Below are 13,820 nucleotides of genomic sequence, written 5' to 3'. Positions count from 1 at the left end.
ACCCTAAGCCGTACCCTAACCGTCACCCTAACCCTAACACTAACCCTAAGCTACCCTTGACTGCTTCTGCCTCAAATAGATTTCCTAAGCACTAGTGTTTTAAGGAACAGGTTAAAAAGAGAATCCTAATGTGATTTCTTGAAAATGGGTGTGTTCCTTATCTTATCCTAGTGTCTAAACTCTTCTCCATGGCTGGACCCCCAAATAATATTCCTTTACGTGCTAAGGGGTATCTAGAGAGTGGGATAGGTTTAATAACTACCCTAGCCCTAACGCGTACCCTAACCCTAACCCCTACCCTAACCCTAATGCATACCCTAATCCTAACCCGTACCCTAAACCGAGCCCTAATCCTAACACTAATCCTAACCCTAACCCTAGCCCATACCCTACGCCGTACCCGAACCCCTCCCCGAACCCGTACCCTAAGCCGTACCCTAACCCTAACCCTAACCCTAACCCTAACCCTAAGCTACCCTTGACTGCTTCTGCCTCCAATAGATTTCCTAAGCACTAGTGTTTTTAGGAACAGGTTAAAAAGAGAATCCTAATGTGATTTCTTGAGAATGGGTGTGTTCCTTATCTTATCCTAGTGTCTAAACTCTTCTCCATGGCTGGACCCCCAAATAATATTCCTTTACGTGCGAAGGGGTATCTAGAGAGTGGGATAGGTTTAATAACTACCCTAGCCCTAACGCGTACCCTAACCCTAACCCCTACCCTAACCCTAACGCGTACCCTAATCCTAACCCGTACCCTAAACCGAGCCCTAACCCTAACCCTAGCCCATACCCTACGCCGTACCCGAACCCCTCCCCGAACCCGTACCCTAAGCCGTACCCTAACCCTAACCCTAACCCTAACCCTAACCCTAAGCTACCCTTCACTGCTTCTGCCTCCAATAGATTTCCTAAACACTAGTGTTTTAAGGAACAGGTTAAAAAGAGAATCCTAATGTGATTTCTTGAGAATGGGTGTATTCCTTATCTTATCCTAGTGTCTAAACTCTTCTCCATGGCTGGTCCCCCAAATAATATTCCTTTACGTGCTAAGGGGTATCTAGAGAGTGGGATAGGTTTAATAACTACCCTAGCCCTAACGAGTACCCTAACCCTAACCCCTACCAAAACCCTAACGCGTACCCTAATCCTAACCCGTACCCTAAACCGAGCCCTAACCCTAACACTAACCCTAACCCTAACCCTAGCCCATACCCTACGCCGTACCCGAACCCCTCCCCGAACCCGTACCCTAAGCCGTACCCTAACCCTAACCCTAACCCTAAGCTACCCTTGACTACTTCTGCCTCCAATAGATTTCCTAAGCACTAGTGTTTTAAGGAACAGGTTAAAAAGAGAATCCTAATGGGATTTCTTGATAATGGGTGTGTTCCTTTTCTTCTCCTAGTGTCTAAACTCTTCTCCATGGCTGGACCCCCAAATAATATTCCTTTACGTGCTAAGGGGTATCTAGAGAGTGGGATAGGTTTAATAACTACCCTCACCCTAACGCGTACCCTAACCCTAACCCCTACCCTAACCCTAACGCGTACCCTAATCCTAACCCGTACCCTAAACCGAGCCCTAACCCTAACACTAACCCTAACCCTAACCCTAAGCCATAACCTACGCCCTACCCGAACCCCTCCCCGAACCCGTACCCTAAGCCGTACCCTAACCCTCACCCTAACCCTAAACCTAACCCTAAGCTACACTTGGCTGCTTCTGCCTCCAATAGATTTCCTAAGCACTAGTGTTTTAAGGAACAGGTTAAAAAGAGAATCCTAATGTGATTTCTTGATAATGGGTGTGTTCCTTATCTTCTCCTAGTGTCTAAACTCTTCTCCATGGCTGGACCCCCAAATAATATTCCTTCACGTGCTAAGGGGTATCTAGAGAGTGGGATAGGTTTAATAACTACCCTCACCCTAACGCGTACCCTAACCCTAACCCCTACCCTAACGCATACCCTAATCCTAACCCGTTCCCTAAACCGAGCCCTAACCCTAACACTAACCCTAACCCTAACCCTAAGCCATAACCTACGCCCTACCCGAACCCCTCCCCGAACCCGTACCCTAAGCCGTACCCTAACCCTCACGCTAACCCTAACCCTAACCCTAGGCTACGCTTGACTGCCTCTGAATCCAATAGATTTCCTAAGCTCTAGTGTTTTAAGGAACAGGTTAAAAAGAGAATCCTAATGTGATTTCTTGATAATGGATGTGTTCCTTATCTTCTCCTAGTGTCTAAACCCTTCTCCATTTCTAGAGCCCCAAATAATATTCCTTTACTTGCTAAGGGGTATCTAGAGAGTGGGATAGATTTAATAACTACACTCACCCTAACGCGTACCCTAACTCTAACCCCTACCCTAACCCTAACGCGTTCCCTGACCCTAACCCGTACCCTAAACCGAGCCCTAACCCTAACACTAACCATAACCTTAAACCTAACCCATACCCTACGCCCTACCCGAACCCCTCCCCGAACCCGTACCCTAAGCCGTACCCTAAACCTCACCCTAACCCTAACCCTATCCCTAAGCTACCCTTGACTGCTTCTGCCTCCAATAGATTTCCTAAGCACTAGTGTTTTAAGGAACAGGTTAAAAAGAGAATCCTAATGTGATTTCTTGAGAATGGGTGTGTTCCTTATCTTATCCTAGTGTCTAAACTCTTCTCCATGGCTGGACCCCCAAATAATATTCCTTTACGTGCTAAGGGGTATCTAGAGAGTGGAATAGGTTTAATAACTACCCTAGCCCTAACGAGTACCCAAACCCTAACACCTACCCTAACCCTAACGCGTACCCTAATCCTAACCCGTAGCCTAAACCGAGCCCTAACCCTAACACTAACCCTAACCCTAACCCTAGCCCATACCCTACGCCATACCCGAACCCCTCCCCGAACCCGTACCCTAAGCCGTACCCTAAACCTAACCCTAACCCTAACCCTAACCCTAAGCTACCCTTGACTGCTTCTGCCTCCAATAGATTTCCTAAGCACTAGTGTTTTAAGGAACAGGTTAAAAAGAGAATCCTAATGTGATTTCTTGAGAATGGGTGTGTTCCTTATCTTATCCTAGTGTCTAAACTCTTCTCCATGGCTGGACCCCCAAATAATATTCCTTTACGTGCTAAGGGGTATCTAGAGAGTGGGATAGGTTTAATAACTACCCTAACCCTAATGCGTACCCTAACCCTAACCCCTACCCTAACCCTAACGCGTACCCTAATCCTAACCAGTATCCTAAAGCGAGCCCTAACCCTAACACTAACCCTAACCCTAACCCTAGCCCATACCCTACGCCGTACCCGAACCCCTCCCCGAACCCGTACCCTAAGCCGTACCCTAACCCTAACCCTAACCCTAACCCTAAGCTACCCTTGACTGCTTCTGCCTCCAATAGATTTCCTAAACACTAGTGTTTTAAGGAACAGGTTAAAAAGAGAATCCTAATGTGATTTCTTGATAATGGATGTGTTCCTTATCTTCTCCTAGTGTCTAAACCCTTCTCCATGGCTAGAGCCCCAAATAATATTCCTTTACTTGCTAAGGGGTATCTAGAGAGTGGGATAGGTTTAATAACTACACTCACCCTAACGCGTACCCTAACCCTAACCCCTACCCTAACCCTAACGCGTTCCCTGATCCTAACCCGTACCCTAAACCGAGCCCTAACCCTAACCCTAGCCCATACCCTACGCCGTACCCGAACCCCTCCCCGAACCCGTACCCTAAGCCGTACCCTAACCCTAACCCTAACCCTAACCCTAACCCTAAGCTACCCTTGACTGCTTCTGCCTCCAATAGATTTCCTAAGCACTAGTGTTTTTAGGAACAGGTTAAAAAGAGAATCCTAATGTGATTTCTTGAGAATGGGTGTGTTCCTTATCTTATCCTAGTGTCTAAACTCTTCTCCATGGCTGGACCCCCAAATAATATTCCTTTACGTGCTAAGGGGTATCTAGAGAGTGGGATAGGTTTAATAACTACCCTAGCCCTAACGCGTACCCTAACCCTAACCCCTACCCTAACCCTAACGCGTACCCTAATCCTAACCCGTACCCTAAACCGAGCCCTAACCCTAACCCTAGCCCATACCCTACGCCGTACCCGAAACCCTCCCCGAACCCGTACCCTAAGCCGTACCCTAACCCTAACCCTAACCCTAACCCTAACCCTAAGCTACCCTTCACTGCTTCTGCCTCCAATAGATTTCCTAAACACTAGTGTTTTAAGGAACAGGTTAAAAAGAGAATCCTAATGTGATTTCTTGAGAATGGGTGTATTCCTTATCTTATCCTAGTGTCTAAACTCTTCTCCATGGCTGGACCCCCAAATAATATTCCTTTACGTGCTAAGGGGTATCTAGAGAGTGGGATAGGTTTAATAACTACCCTAGCCCTAACGAGTACCCTAACCCTAACCCCTACCATAACCCTAACGCGTACCCTAATCCTAACCCGTACCCTAAACCGAGCCCTAACCCTAACACTAACCCTAACCCTAACCCTAGCCCATACCCTACGCCGTACCCGAACCCCTCCCCGAACCCGTACCCTAAGCCGTACCCTAACCCTAACCCTAACCCTAAGCTACCCTTGACTGCTTCTGCCTCCAATAGATTTCCTAAGCACTAGTGTTTTAAGGAACAGGTTAAAAAGAGAATCCTAATGTGATTTCTTGAGAATGGGTGTGTTCCTTATCTTATCCTAGTGTCTAAACTCTTCTCCATGGCTGGACCCCCAAATAATATTCCTTTACGTGCTAAGGGGTATCTAGAGAGTGGGATAGGTATAATAACTACCCTAGCCCTAACGCGTACCCTAACCCTAACCCCTACCCTAACCCTAACGCGTACCCTAATCCTAACCCATACCCTAAACCTCACCCTAACCCTAACCCTATCCCTAAGCTACCCTTGACTGCTTCTGCCTCCAATAGATTTCCTAAGCACTAGTGTTTTAAGGAACAGGTTAAAAAGAGAATCCTAATGTGATTTCTTGAGAATGGGTGTGTTCCTTATCTTATCCTAGTGTCTAAACTCTTCTCCATGGCTGGACCCCCAAATAATATTCCTTTACGTGCTAAGGGGTATCTAGAGAGTGGAATAGGTTTAATAACTACCCTAGCCCTAACGAGTACCCAAACCCTAACACCTACCCTAACCCTAACGCGTACCCTAATCCTAACCCGTAGCCTAAACCGAGCCCTAACCCTAACACTAACCCTAACCCTAACCCTAGCCCATACCCTACGCCATACCCGAACCCCTCCCCGAACCCGTACCCTAAGCCGTACCCTAAACCTAACCCTAACCCTAACCCTAACCCTAAGCTACCCTTGACTGCTTCTGCCTCCAATAGATTTCCTAAGCACTAGTGTTTTAAGGAACAGGTTAAAAAGAGAATCCTAATGTGATTTCTTGAGAATGGGTGTGTTCCTTATCTTATCCTAGTGTCTAAACTCTTCTCCATGGCTGGACCCCCAAATAATATTCCTTTACGTGCTAAGGGGTATCTAGAGAGTGGGATAGGTTTAATAACTACCCTAACCCTAATGCGTACCCTAACCCTAACCCCTACCCTAACCCTAACGCGTACCCTAATCCTAACCAGTATCCTAAAGCGAGCCCTAACCCTAACACTAACCCTAACCCTAACCCTAGCCCATACCCTACGCCGTACCCGAACCCCTCCCCGAACCCGTACCCTAAGCCGTACCCTAACCCTAACCCTAACCCTAACCCTAAGCTACCCTTGACTGCTTCTGCCTCCAATAGATTTCCTAAACACTAGTGTTTTAAGGAACAGGTTAAAAAGAGAATCCTAATGTGATTTCTTGATAATGGATGTGTTCCTTATCTTCTCCTAGTGTCTAAACCCTTCTCCATGGCTAGAGCCCCAAATAATATTCCTTTACTTGCTAAGGGGTATCTAGAGAGTGGGATAGGTTTAATAACTACACTCACCCTAACGCGTACCCTAACCCTAACCCCTACCCTAACCCTAACGCGTTCCCTGATCCTAACCCGTACCCTAAACCGAGCCCTAACCCTAACCCTAGCCCATACCCTACGCCGTACCCGAACCCCTCCCCGAACCCGTACCGTAAGCCGTACCCTAACCCTAACCCTAACCCTAACCCTAACCCTAAGCTACCCTTGACTGCTTCTGCCTCCAATAGATTTCCTAAGCACTAGTGTTTTTAGGAACAGGTTAAAAAGAGAATCCTAATGTGATTTCTTGAGAATGGGTGTGTTCCTTATCTTATCCTAGTGTCTAAACTCTTCTCCATGGCTGGACCCCCAAATAATATTCCTTTACGTGCTAAGGGGTATCTAGAGAGTGGGATAGGTTTAATAACTACCCTAGCCCTAACGCGTACCCTAACCCTAACCCCTACCCTAACCCTAACGCGTACCCTAATCCTAACCCGTACCCTAAACCGAGCCCTAACCCTAACCCTAGCCCATACCCTACGCCGTACCCGAAACCCTCCCCGAACCCGTACCCTAAGCCGTACCCTAACCCTAACCCTAACCCTAACCCTAACCCTAAGCTACCCTTCACTGCTTCTGCCTCCAATAGATTTCCTAAACACTAGTGTTTTAAGGAACAGGTTAAAAAGAGAATCCTAATGTGATTTCTTGAGAATGGGTGTATTCCTTATCTTATCCTAGTGTCTAAACTCTTCTCCATGGCTGGACCCCCAAATAATATTCCTTTACGTGCTAAGGGGTATCTAGAGAGTGGGATAGGTTTAATAACTACCCTAGCCCTAACGAGTACCCTAACCCTAACCCCTACCATAACCCTAACGCGTACCCTAATCCTAACCCGTACCCTAAACCGAGCCCTAACCCTAACACTAACCCTAACCCTAACCCTAGCCCATACCCTACGCCGTACCCGAACCCCTCCCCGAACCCGTACCCTAAGCCGTACCCTAACCCTAACCCTAACCCTAAGCTACCCTTGACTGCTTCTGCCTCCAATAGATTTCCTAAGCACTAGTGTTTTAAGGAACAGGTTAAAAAGAGAATCCTAATGTGATTTCTTGAGAATGGGTGTGTTCCTTATCTTATCCTAGTGTCTAAACTCTTCTCCATGGCTGGACCCCCAAATAATATTCCTTTACGTGCTAAGGGGTATCTAGAGAGTGGGATAGGTATAATAACTACCCTAGCCCTAACGCGTACCCTAACCCTAACCCCTACCCTAACCCTAACGCGTACCCTAATCCTAACCCATACCCTAAACCGAGCCCTAACCCTAACACTAACCCTAACCCTAACCCTAGCCCATACCCTACGCCGTACACGAACCCCTCCCCGAACCCGTACCCTAAGCCGTACCCTAACCCTAACCCTAACCCTAACACTAACCCTAAGCTACCCTTGACTGCTTCTGCCTCCAATAGATTTCCTAAGCACTAGTGTTTTAAGGAACAGGTTAAAAAGAGAATCCTAATGTGATTTCTTGAGAATGGGTGTGTTCCTTATCTTATCCTAGTGTCTAAACTCTTCTCCATGGCTGGACCCCCAAATAATATTCCTTTACGTGCTAAGGGGTATCTAGAGAGTGGGATAGGTTTAATAACTACCCTAACCCTAACGCGTACCCTAATCCTAACCCGTACCCTAAACCGAGCCCTAACCCTAACACTAACCCTAACCCTAAACCTAGCCCATACCCTACGCCGTACCCGAACCCCTCCCCGAACCCGTACCCTAAGCCGTACCCTAACCCTAACCCTAACCCTAACCCTAAGCTACCCTTGACTGCTTCTGCCTCCAATAGATTTCCTAAGCACTAGTGTTTTAAGGAACAGGTTAAAAAGAGAATCCTAATGTGATTTCTTGAGAATGGGTGTGTTCCTTATCTTCTCCTAGTGTCTAAACTCTTCTCCATGGCTGGACCCCCAAATAATATTCCTTTACGTGCTAAGGGGTATCTAGAGAGTGGGATAGGTTTAATAACTACCCTAGCCCTAACGAGTACCCTAACCCTAACCCCTACCATAACCCTAACGCGTACCCTAATCCTAACCCGTACCCTAAACCGAGCCCTAACCCTAACACTAACCCTAACCCTAACCCTAGCCCATACCCTACGCCTTACCCGAACCCCTCCCCGAACCCATACCCTAAGCCGTACCCTAACCCTAACCCTAACCCTAACCCTAAGCTACCCTTGACTGCTTCTGCCTCCAATAGATTTCCTAAGCACTAGTGTTTTAAGGAACAGGTTAAAAAGAGAATCCTAATGTGATTTCTTGAGAATGGGTGTGTTCCTTATCTTATCCTAGTGTCTAAACTCTTCTCCATGGCTGGACCCCCAAATAATATTCCTTTACGTGCTAAGGGGTATCTAGAGAGTGGGATAGGTTTAATAACTACCCTAACCCTAACGCGTACCCTAACCCTAACCCCTACCCTAACCCTAACGCGTACCCTAATCCTAACCCGTACCCTAAACCGAGCCCTAACCCTAACACTAAACCTAACCCTAACCCTAGCCCATCCCCTACGCCGTACCCGAACCCCACCCCGAAACCGTACCCTAAGCCGTACCCTAACCCTAACCCTGACCCTAACCCTAACCCTAAGCTACCCTTGACTGCTTCTGCCTCCAATAGATTTCCTAAGCACTAGTGTTTTAAGGAACAGGTTAAAAAGAGAATCCTAATGTGATTTCTTGATAATGGGTGTGTTCCTTTTCTTCTCCTAGTGTCTAAACTCTTCTCCTTGGCTGGACCCCCATATAATATTCCTTTATGTGCTAAGGGGTATCTAGAGAGTGGGATAGGTTTAATAACTACCCTCACCCTAACGCGTACCCTAACCCTAACCCCTACCCTAACCCTAATGCGTTGCCTAATCCTAACTCTTACCATAAACCGAGCCCTAACCCTCATCCTAACCCATACGCTGCGCCGGACCCGAACCCCTCCACGAACCCGTACCCTAAGCTGTACCCTAACCCTAACCCTAATCCTAAGCTACCCTTGACTGCTTCTGCCTCCAATAGATTTCCTAAGCCCTAGTGTTTTAAGGAACAGGTTAAAAAGAGAATCCTAATGTGATTTCTTGATAATGGGTGTGTTCCTTTTCTTCTCCTAGTGTCTAAACTCTTCTCCATGGCTGGACCCCCAAATAATATTCCCTTACGTGCTAAGGGGTATCTAGAGAGTGGGATAGGTTTAATAACTACCCTCACCCTAACGCGTACCCTAACCCTAACCCCTACCCTAACCCTAACGCGTACCCTAATCCTAACCCGTATCCTAAACCGAGCCCTAACCCTAACACTAACCCTAACCCTAACCCTAACATATACCCTACGCCCTACCCGAACCCCTCCCCGAACCCGTAACCTAAGCCGTACCCTAACCCTCACACTAACCCTAACCCTAACCCTAAGCTACGCTTGACTGCTTCTGCCTCCAATAGGTTTCCTAGGCACTAGTGATTTAAGGAACAGGTTAAAAAGAGAATCCTTATGTGATTTCTTGATAATGGGTGTGTTCCTTATCTTCTCCTAGTGTCTAAACTCTTCTCCATGGCTGGACCCCCAAATAATATTCCTTTACGTGCTAAGGGGTATCTAGAGAGTGGGATAGGTTTAATAACTTCCCTCACCCTAACGCGTACCCTAACCCTAACCCCTACCCTAACTCTAACGCGTACACTAATCCTAACCCGTACCCTAAACCGAGCCCTAAACCTAACACTAACCCTAACCGTAACCCTATCCAATATACTATGCCCTACTCGAGCCCCTCCACGAACCCGTACCCTAAGCCGTACCCTAACCGTCACCCTAACCCTAACACTAACCCTAAGCTACCCTTGACTGCTTCTGCCTCCAATAGATTTCCTAAGCACTAGTGTTTTAAGGAACAGGTTAAAAAGAGAATCCTAATGTGATTTCTTGAGAATGGGTGTGTTCCTTATCTTATCCTAGTGTCTAAACTCTTCTCCATGGCTGGACCCAAATAATATTCCTTTACGTGCTAAAGGGTATCTAGAGTGTGGGATAGGTTTAATAACTACCCTAACCCTAACGCGTACCCTAACCCTAACCCCTACCCTAACCCTAACGCGTACCCTAATCCTAACCCGTACCCTAAACCGAGCCCTAACCCTAACACTAACCCTAACCCTAACCCTAGCCCATACCTTACGCCGTACCCGAACCCCTCCTCGAACCCGTACCCTAACCCTAACCCTAACCCTAACCCTAAGCTACCCTTGACTGCTTCTGCCTCCAATAGATTTCCTAAGCACTAGTGTTTTAAGGAACAGGTTAAAAAGAGAATCCTAATGTGATTTCTTGAGAATGGGTGTGTTCCTTATCTTATCCTAGTGTCTAAACTCTTCTCCATGGCTGGACCCCCAAATAATATTCCTTTACGTGCTAAGGGGTATCTAGAGAGTGGGATAGGTTTAATAACTACCCTAACCCTAATGCTTACCCTAACCCTAACCCCTACCCTAACCCTAACGCGTACCCTAATCCTAACCCGTATCCTAAAGCGAGCCCTAACCCTAACACTAACCCTAACCCTAACCCTAGCCCATACCCTACGCCGTACCCGAACCCCTCCCCGAACCCGTACCCTAAGCCGTACCCTAACCCTAACCCTAACCCTAACCCTAACCCTAAGCTACCCTTGACTGCTTCTGCCTCCAATAGATTTCCTAAGCACTAGTGTTTTAAGGAACAGGTTAAAAAGAGAATCCTAATGTGATTTCTTGAGAATGGGTGTGTTCCTTATCTTATCCTAGTGTCTAAACTCTTCTCCATGGCTGGACCCCCAAATAATATTCCTTTACGTGCTAAGGGGTATCTAGAGAGTGGGATAGGTATAATAACTACCCTAGCCCTAACGCGTACCCTAACCCTAACCCCTACCCTAACCCTAACGCGTACCCTAATCCTAACCCATACCCTAAACCGAGCCCTAACCCTAACACTAACCCTAACCCTAACCCTAGCCCATACCCTACGCCGTACACGAACCCCTCCCCGAACCCGTACCCTAAGCCGTACCCTAACCCTAACCCTAACCCTAACCCTAACCCTAAGCTACCCTTGACTGCTTCTGCCTCCAATAGATTTCCTAAGCACTAGTGTTTTAAGGAACAGGTTAAAAAGAGAATCCTAATGTGATTTCTTGAGAATGGGTGTGTTCCTTATCTTATCCTAGTGTCTAAACTCTTCTCCATGGCTGGACCCCCAAATAATATTCCTTTACGTGCTAAGGGGTATCTAGAGAGTGGGATAGGTTTAATAACTACCCTAGCCCTAACGCGTACCCTAACCCTAACCCCTACCCTAACCCTAACGCGTACACTAATCCTAACCCGTACCCTAAACCGAGCCCTAACCCTAACCCTAGCCCATACCCTACGCCGTACCCGAACCCCTCCCTGAACCCGTACCCTAAGCCGTACCCTAACCCTAACCCTAACCCTAACCCTAACCCTAAGCTACCCTTGACTGCTTCTGCCTCCAATAGATTTCCTAAGCACTAGTGTTTTAAGGAACAGGTTAAAAAGAGAATCCTAATGTGATTTCTTGATAATGGGTGTGTTCCTTTTCTTCTCCTAGTGTCTAAACTCTTCTCCATGGCTGGACCCCCAAATAATATTCCTTCACGTGCTAAGGGGTATCTAGAGAGTGGGATAGGTTTAATAACTACCCTCACCCTAACGCGTACCCTAACCCTAACCCCTACCCTAACGCATACCCTAATACTAACCCGTACCCTAAACCGAGCCCTAAGCCTAACACTAAGCCTAACCCTAACCCTAACCCATACCCTACGCCCTACCCGAACCCCTCCCCGAACCCGTACCCTAAGCCGTACCCTAACCCTCACGCTAACCCTAACCCTAACCCTAGGCTACGCTTCACTGCCTCTGCCTCCAATAGATTTCCTAAGCTCTAGTATTTTAAGGAACAGGTTAAAAAGAGAATCCTAATGTGATTTCTTGATAATGGATGTGTTCCTTATCTTCTCCTAGTGTCTAAACCCTTCTCCATGGAGAGAGCCCCAAATAATATTCCTTTACTTGCTAAGGGGTATCTAGAGAGTGGGATAGGTTTAATAACTACACTCACCCTAACGCGTACCCTAACCCTAACCCCTACCCTAACCCTAACGCGTTCCTTGATCCTAACCCGTACCCTAAACCGAGCCCTAACCCTAACACTAACCCTAACCCTAAACCTAACCCATACCCTACGCCCTACCCGAACCCCTCCCCGAACCCGTACCCTAAGCCGTACCCTAAACCTCACCCTAACCCTAAACCTAACCCTAAGCTACCCTTGACTGCTTCTGCCTCCAATAGATTTCCTAAGCACTAGTGTTTTAAGGAACAGGTTAAAAAGAGAATCCTAATGTGATTTCTTGAGAATGGGTGTGTTCCTTATCTTATCCTAGTGTCTAAACTCTTCTCCATGGCTGGACCCCCAAATAATATTCCTTTACGTGCTAAGGGGTATCTAGAGAGTGGGATAGGTTTAATAACTACCCTAACCCTAACGCGTACCCTAATCCTAACCCGTACCCTAAACCGAGCCCTAACCCTAACACTAACCCTAACCCTAAACCTAGCCCATACCCTACGCCGTACCCGAACCCCTCCCCGAACCCGTACCCTAAGCCGTACCCTAACCCTAACCCTAACCCTAACCCTAAGCTACCCTTGACTGCTTCTGCCTCCAATAGATTTCCTAAGCACTAGTGTTTTAAGCAACAGGTTAAAAAGAGAATCCTAATGTGATTTCTTGAGAATGGGTGTGTTCCTTATCTTATCCTAGTGTCTAAACTCTTCTCCATGGCTGGACCCCCAAATAATATTCCTTTACGTGCTAAGGGGTATCTAGAGAGTGGGATAGGTTTAATAACTACCCTAGCCCTAACGAGTACCCTAACCCTAACCCCTACCATAACCCTAACGCGTACCCTAATCCTAACCCGTACCCTAAACCGAGCCCTAACCCTAACACTAACCCTAACCCTAACCCTAGCCCATACCCTACGCCTTACCCGAACCCCTCCCCGAACCCATACCCTAAGCCGTACCCTAACCCTAACCCTAACCCTAACCCTAAGCTACCCTTGACTGCTTCTGCCTCCAATAGATTTCCTAAGCACTAGTGTTTTAAGGAACAGGTTAAAAAGAGAATCCTAATGTGATTTCTTGAGAATGGGTGTGTTCCTTATCTTATCCTAGTGTCTAAACTCTTCTCCATGGCTGGACCCCCAAATAATATTCCTTTACGTGCTAAGGGGTATCTAGAGAGTGGGATAGGTTTAATAACTACCCTAGCCCTAACGCGTACCCTAACCCTAACCCCTACCCTAACCCTAACGCGTACCCTAATCCTAACCCGTACCCTAAACCGAGCCCTAACCCTAACCCTAGCCCATACCCTACGCCGTACCCGAACCCCTCCCCGAACCCGTACCCTAAGCCGTACCCTAACCCTAACCCTAACCCTAAACCTAACCCTAAGCTACCCTTCACTGCTTCTGCCTCCAATAGATTTCCTAAACACTAGTGTTTTAAGGAACAGGTTAAAAAGAGAATCCTAATGTGATTTCTTGAGAATGGGTGTGTTCCTTATCTTATCCTAGTGTCTAAACTCTTCTCCATGGCTGGACCCCCAAATAATATTCCTTTACGTGCTAAGGGGTATCTAGAGAGTGGGATAGGTTTAATAACTAACCTAGCCCTAACGAGTACCCTAACCCTAACCCCTACCATAACCCTCACGCGTACCCTAATCCTAAC

This window comes from Balaenoptera acutorostrata, unplaced genomic scaffold (assembly GCF_949987535.1).
Source record: "Balaenoptera acutorostrata unplaced genomic scaffold, mBalAcu1.1 scaffold_187, whole genome shotgun sequence".
In the NCBI taxonomy this organism is placed as follows: Eukaryota; Metazoa; Chordata; class Mammalia; order Artiodactyla; family Balaenopteridae; genus Balaenoptera; species Balaenoptera acutorostrata.
Note: the sequence above shows the minus strand (reverse complement) of the source record.